Raw genomic sequence first — 8,008 nt, forward strand, 5'->3', positions numbered from 1 at the left:
TGCCAATTTTCATGTTATTTACCATTTAATCCATAAATTCATCTTTTATGCATTATTTAAATTACAAAAACTTGAACTACATCTGGTGTAACTCTAAAGAGTTACACTTTTTTCTAAATCATTGAATTTAAGTAGATTCAGAGGTCAAAAAAGACAGTCATTAATACTAATATTCTAATTAGTATCTCATTAATTATCACTTATTTATTGCATTTCATACCTATCTCTAACCCTAAAAAAACACAAAAAAGTATACGTCTCTCTCTAATTTTTTTCCCACCGTTTCTCAAAAAAAAAAAAAAAATCCCCTCTTACTCCTCCACCGCTCTTCCACCTCCACCGCCAAGTCACTAGGAAAAAAAACGAAAAAAAGAAGAAGCCGCTGATTGTGCAACTCTGCCATAATAACTAACTCACAATGAAACCCCAACACTTGCTTTGTTCTCCATCTACTTTCTCACCATTATTTATCTCATACAAATATCCTTTTCTTCAAAACCCCAAACTTTCTGTAAAATCTTATTTCTCCCCATCAACCAGGTCACAATTTTGGGGCATAAGTTTAGTTTTGCAACAAAATAATAATAATGTTAGTTTGAGTAATCTAAGAAAAACCTCATTTGGACCCGGACCCATTAGAGCTGTTGTGAAGAGAAGAAAAGAACTTCCTTTTAACAATGTCATCCAAAGGGACAAGAAGCTAGAACTAGGGCAAATTTTGCCAAACAGTGTAATTTTCAAAAATTTTAAACCGGATAGCACGCATACAAAGTTATTTTGTTAGTTAGACTCTTTTTGGAAGTTGAGTTTGGCAAACTCGACTTTGGGCTGGAAAACGAACACTATAGTGGTGTTTGTCAAAAACGCCACTATAGTGTTCGTTTTTCAGCCCAAAGTCGAGTTTGCCAAACTCAACTTCCAAAAAGAGTCTAACTAACAAAATAACTTTGAATGCGTGCTATCCAACTTAAAATTTTCGAAAATTACACTGTTTGGCAAATTTTTCCCTAAAACTAGTGTTGAAGATACGGAAGATTCTAGTGAGTCAACCTGATAGAATTGTCTCTTAGAGAGCTAGGTAAGTACATAAGGGAATTGGGTTTTGACAAGAAGCGACGATTTATTGCTTTGTTAAGGAAATTCCTTGCAATCTTCGATATCGAGGAAGAATAAGTTTTTCATTAAAGTTCAAGTTGACACCCAAAGCTGAAAGGCTTTATTTGGAGGAGATGAGGATTAGGAATGAGATGGAAGATTTGTTGGTTGTTAAATTGAGGAAATTGTTGATGATGTCATTGGAGAAGTGGATCTTGTTGGAGAAGATTTCCCATTTGAGGACTGATATTGGGCTGCCATTAGAATTTCGTAACACTATTTGTCATAGGTACCTGCAATACTTCAGGGTTGTTCTAACTGAACGAGGTCCTGCATTGGAATTGACTCATTGGGATCCCGAGCTTGCAATTTCAGCAGCTTAGTTAATTGAGAAGGAAAATAGAGCTAGAGAAGTGGAGGAGTATGAGACAGAGAGACATAGAGGCGTGCAGTGGAGGATTTTTTTTTTTTTTTTTTTTTTGAGAAATGGTGGGAAAAAAAAATAGAGAGAGAGACATATACTTTTTTGTGTTTTTTTGAGTTTAGAGATAGGTATGGAATGCAATAAATAAGAGATAATTAATGAGATACTAATCAGAATATTAGTATTAATGAGTGTCTTTTTTATTGTTGAATCTACTTAAATCCAATGGTTTAGAAAATGTGTAACTCTTTAGAGTTATATTAGGTGTAACTTGAACCTCTCTCTCTCTCTCTCTCTCTCTCTCTCTCTCTCTCTCTCTCTCTATATATATATATATATTTTTTTTTTTTTAACTTAACATATATGTATCTCAAAGTTAGAATAATGTTTAAATAATTTAGTTTATAATTATTTATTAATAACTTCAGAAAAACCTATTCACAGTGTGAGTTGAAATAGTTTAAAATGTCCATGGTTTTAATTATTATGTGTGAGTGATAATAACTAAATGAATTGTGAACATATATAATTTCATAATTTTCATATTGTATATCAAAAGTCTTATAATTATGTCAATATTTTTGTTACTTTTGATTAATAACAATTAACTAAGGACATTAATTTAAATGATTCAGAAAGTTCAAAGTATTACTTAAAAGTTTCTCAAATTTATGGTGTAATTTGAAACTACCCCAAACAATAAGAAAATTATGTTTTTGACTAAACTCTTAGGTAAATGGTTGACTAAAATCTTTAGTAAATGGTAGCTACTTAAATGCAAGGATAGTTAACCACTTAGCATAGTTAAAACTTAAGATAGGACTTCACAAAACCACAACTTTTAGATCCAACCTTTTATTATAAGGGGGAAAAATACTTTTCCCCTTTATTTATGGATAGTTCACAATTGCTTTTCTAAACTATAAAATCAAGCGATATACCCCTCAAATTTTGAAAGAGTAATACTACAAACACAAACTATTTTATAATATTTTTACAAACTGCTGATATGACTTTAGTATTTTCCAAATAGTTATTGTAAGTAAAAATGTAATGTTAGTAATGAGCCATATTAGAACTAGTAAGAATTTGTCACATCAGTAGTTTGTAAAAATGTTATAAAATAGTTTGTGTTTATAACATTACTCATTTTGAAAATAGTTAAATATCCCCTACCTTTAGTTGAGTATTGTTAACACATAAATGATAAATATATTGATTCTTAGGATATTTTACTACGAAAATACTAAAATACCTTTGTCAATTACAAATAACCTAATAGTTAAGATAGGGAAAAGTGCAAATGACTCAATAGATTGGAGGAAAGTGCAATTTATTCTATTTTTATCATGCTTAAATACTATGAGGATTTCTATAAAAGTTCCAATATTTACATCCTCCATTAGAATCTTGCCACATCATATTTTCTTTAAATGATATAACAAATTACTTCATTAACAAATAAAATCATAATAAACACCTATTAATATGTATCATAATTAGCAACTTTCAATCTTTCATATTTAGAAAAAAATAAAACATAAAAATATTATATTTTGTTGAATGTATATTTCACAAGTTACAAATTTTTTTTAGAGGAAGGTAAGGAGCACAAGTTACTAACTAGTTAACAATAATACTACTAACTCAACATTCAAAATCATAGTGAGTTCCAATTAGCTCAACTAGTAAAGTCTATTGTTGCCAAATAAGAGATTTGAGGTTCAATCTTCTCATACACCAAAAAATAATTGGTATCTTGGTCTAATGACATTGAGTAATTATCATGGATAGGTTTGAAATAATATAATTATGATACTTATTAATAGGTATTTATTATGATTGTGTTAGATTATGAAATTATTTATTATATCATTTAAAGAAAATATGATGTGGCAAGATTCTAGTGAAGAGTATAAACATAAGAAGTTTTCTAAGAAATCCTTATAGTATTTTCACATATTAAAAATACGGTAAATTACACTTTCCTTTGTTTATTTATTGGGTAATTTGCACTTCTCAGGAAAAAAAATGGTTAACTTTTGTGTCATTTGCAATTCCCTCTCAAGGGTATTTTAGTAATTATGTTGTGGAATATCCCAAGATACAAAATATTTTATTACATGTTGATAATTTAACTAATGGGAATAGGGTATTTGCTTATTTTGAATAGTCAAGGGAGGGATTGTGAACTACTCCATCGATAAAGGGGAGGAAGTGTTTTTTCCCCTTTATCATATACTATACTAGTTGTTAATGCATACAATGTATGAGAAAATTTGGCAAAGATGGTTCTATATGATACATGTTTAATTAATAAGTACTAATAAATAAAAATTCAAATTTGAGAATTTGTTTAATGTTAGAAGAGTGTTTTATCCAAAAAGACGATGAGTTATTTTAGGACTATTCATAAGTCAAAAAACTATATTAAGAAATACTCCATATATTAGAATAATAATGTGAAAAAATATGGTTTTTAAAATATTATGTGACAACATTATAAAAAGTTAACAAAAATTCACCCAATATATATATATATATATGGGTATTGCAGATTTTTTTCTTAAAAAAAAAAAAAAAAAATCAATCATTTAGGAAAGGTCAACATAAATAGTTTACATTTTAAGGAGGATGAGCGTCTTATTCCAAATTAGAGGGGAGTCGAGTGTAATAACAAAAAAAGTCCAAGAAATTTAGTCTGGTGTAATTATCCTTTATATATACATAGATGCTTGTGTATCATACTTGTAAGGACACAATTTGGTTCCTAACCCTAAAAGGTAATAGGATCTAGGCCCAAATAGCTCAATACAATGAGTTTGTAGAGAGTGGGTTAGAAAATTAAGCTCTAATGAGTTGGATAACAATTATAATAGATCTAAATGACAAAAAAGTAAAGGTAGACTGGTTTTATCCAAAGAAAATCGTCCTTGACACAATCCGAAGAGATTAATTCTTGTATATATCTCTTTTGAATTTGGTTACAAGTTCAGTTCTTATTTCTACAGTATTTTTCTCTTAATTCTCTGATCCCTTTCCCTCAGGGTCTTCTTTCTATTTTATACTATCTTCTTTTTTCATTTCCACCCTCCACGTGTAGACTAGGTCGCTGGTGTTGATTCTTATCCCATCAACACATTCTTGAAATCTTTAGGAGTAGCTATAAGGCTGAAATTATTGTTCAGGTATCACGTCACATTAATGTGGCTAGAGAGTTAGATGCAAAGCATTTAATGCGATGGTGGCAGCTTTCTCTTAGATATTTCATAGCTTCCCTTTGTCTTGTGCATTCATGATGTGTATTCTTATCAATAAGATCTCCTAAAACGTTACTTTGGATGGCTGACCACACCTTCTGACCTCTACTTTCCTTATTCACAGAGGCATTCCTTCTCAGCCCACTTTCCTTAACCTTCTCAGTCGCAGCTTGCTCGTGGAGTTCTGACTCTTACGTCTTCACTATCGTTTATCTATCCTCGGACTACTAAGCGTCCTCGACAAGGCTTACGGCCCAATATATACTCTTAGGCCCTTTATCCCTACAATACCTATGGTGTTAAATCCAAATCAAATGTTCCAAACAGAAAGAAGAAGATATATAAGAGGAGAAAACTGAACTTCAAATAAAATGTCATATGATACGGTTTGAGTACGCAAAATATTATCAAAAAACGAGGGCTACAAAAAGGATATGTATATCATTTCAAGACCAATGAAATTATTTAATTTTTTATTTGGATTTCTTTGCAAATTATATGTCAATTTTCGAAATTAACAAAACTCCAATTTCCAATTGATCCAATTAATTAGTTGGAATTAATTTCTCTATTTCAAATTTTGAGGAGTACCAAGGTTTTTGAGCTCTCATTAAGGTTGCAAGTGTGAGAAAGAGCATTAGGATTTGTATTAATAATTTCAAGATACTCTTTTTTAGTAGAACAAAACTTAGGTACAATACGTTAAGTGTTATTCTTTAGGTTCCCCTCTTAAGATTCAACCATGTGGTTACTAAACTAAAAAATACACTTTCATCCCATGAGAAAAAATCCACATGGCAAAATATTAAAAAGGGAACTTAAGAAACAGCACATAAGTACTGTATATAAGTTTTGTTCTTTTTAGTGACTGTTGGAAGATTACAAATTTCATAACATAATGGAATCTAGCTATTGGAGTTATTTTTGAGATAATAGTCGATGAAATATTAATTAGATATTGAATCTCTTTTATAGAATAATTATTAAACTTTTAGTGAGGCCTTGCACACTTCTAAAGTTTATAATGTTTATTATTGGGAAATGCTAACGAATACCCTTAGGGCATTGGTTAGTAATCCATTTAAAGAAAGTTTTTATGAAAAAAAAAAAATAATGTTTTGACTGCTTTTTTCATTTCCCATAAAAGTTGTATCAAAACTTTCTTAAAATGAATTATTAATTAATCCCCTAAAGGTAGCATGACCCTATTTTATTTTTTATTTTTTATTTTTTTTATATGATATGTGGTCGTTGTCACATCTCTAACTCCTACTTTGGGTTTAGGGCGTGACAGTTTAGATGTTGAATAATTAGTTGAATCGTAGATGCTAAAACCATACATTGGGACAACAGAACCATGTCCCGTGCCTTTTATTTTTTTTTAATCTATAATTGCTATTGTAATTTGTTGTGATTAGTACATAATAAAAGTGGTAATAATGACAAATTCATGTGACAAAAATTTTTCATTCACAATTTATCACCTTAACGAATTGTCAAAAATATTTAAAATTTTTGGAATATTTTGACACAACCTTTTTGTTTTTCCATAATTTACAAAGATGTTATGATTGTTACACGATAAAAATAGTATGTCATATGTGAGAGTGAAACTTATCCGCACAATACTCATTTGGAGCGGTAAGAATACAAAAATGCCTAAAAAAACTTAGAAGCTTTCAAAGAGTTGTACGTTAGTAAATAAGTTAAACAAACATCTTAATTTTCACCGTACCTGGTGTTCAACAATCAACGTACATTTAAATTTAAATAGCCAGTTGTAAAAGAAGTTATTGATTGGGGTCTTTATATTATTATTATTATTATTAGAGAATAAATTCTATAAGGACGTGGTGTAATGTTTTACATCATTTAATAATTGATTGTCATATTAGCATTTTATTTAAAATTCAATACATCCTACCACACCTAATAACATCTCGATAGATTTCCAATTTTGTTGGATTTATATATGAGTATGAGAATTAATTGAGTATAATTGTGTTTATTCTTAAATATGTGATAAGATGATGTGGTATGTTGGGATTATAGGAGTGAAACATTGATTTTACACCACGTCCTTATAAAATTTAATATCTTATTATTATTATTTTGCAATAATTTTAGTTAGAATTCATGACTATTGAGAAAATGATAAAACTTTGATACAATATTTTTTTTTTTTTAAGAGTTTCAACCTATGATGTCCGCCCTTGATAATAGCTCTTTATTATCAGACCAAGACATCAATTAATTTTTGGTGTAGACATGGATTGAACCCTAAATCTCTTATTCAACTATCAGAGACTTTACTAATTAAGCTAAAAATATTTAACAATATCTTAATTGTTATACTTTAAGTTATTCAACTAAATTTAATCAAGTTTACATAAATTTTTTTTTTTGAAATTGAATAATGTAACTGTATTAAACAAGAGTCATGTTAAAGGGTGCGCCTAGGGCAATTATTAATAAACTATATTATAAAAGTTTTTAACACTATTTTTATGAGAAATATAAAAAATTGTTAGAAAAATTAATTACTTTATCATTTTTCCATAAAATATTTCTAAAAATAGTTTCTAAACAATGCTCCTAGATCATTCGTCAACATTTCCTATTAAACAATACAACGCAAAATCTAATATATTCCTTAAGAGTTAAGATAATTAAATTCAACTATCTAAATTATTTGTTAATTTTTTTTGAGATAACTATCTCCGTATTTCAGACTTTTTCTCCCCCAAAATCTTTAAACACTTTGTGCAAGATTAGGTATAAAATCAACTATAAGACTTCTGGCGTAATATTTCTTAATATAAAAACGTGTTTTAATTTATTTAACAAATTCTTACCATAAGACTTTGGAAACTACACCTAAATTTGTATATAATATTTTAGAAACTATAGTTAAGTTTTGTCCGTGATAGGAAGTTACGAACTGAATCAAACCTCTAGGGAAAGAGCCAAGTTTCTTCTCTAAATTATAACGTAAATTCCAAATGGCAAAAGTTTTTCTTAAAAAAAAAAAAAGCTATTACTTAATTTACTTCATATACAATTATTAGTTTATTACCAATTAAAAGAACAAAACAAATAGGTTATTGAGAAAACGAACTCTCTGTCACGAAACCAGACTATCACAGCCTACTTACTTTTGCATTAATAAATACCTTTTGCAAATCTGTCCTCTTTTGATTAGTCCGTCTTGAAATTTTCGTCAAGCACA

At 29.0% G+C, this 8,008-nt stretch overlaps 1 pseudogene; it reads left to right on the forward strand.

The window, feature by feature from the left end:
• Window positions 1-418: 418 nt before the first annotated feature.
• Window positions 419-4,967, forward strand: LOC111996424 (protein WHAT'S THIS FACTOR 1 homolog, chloroplastic-like; annotated as a pseudogene).
• Window positions 4,968-8,008: the final 3,041 nt, after the last annotated feature.

This window comes from Quercus suber, unplaced genomic scaffold (assembly GCF_002906115.3).
Source record: "Quercus suber isolate HL8 unplaced genomic scaffold, Cork oak 2.0 scaffold_1269, whole genome shotgun sequence".
NCBI lineage: Eukaryota > Viridiplantae > Streptophyta > Magnoliopsida > Fagales > Fagaceae > Quercus > Quercus suber.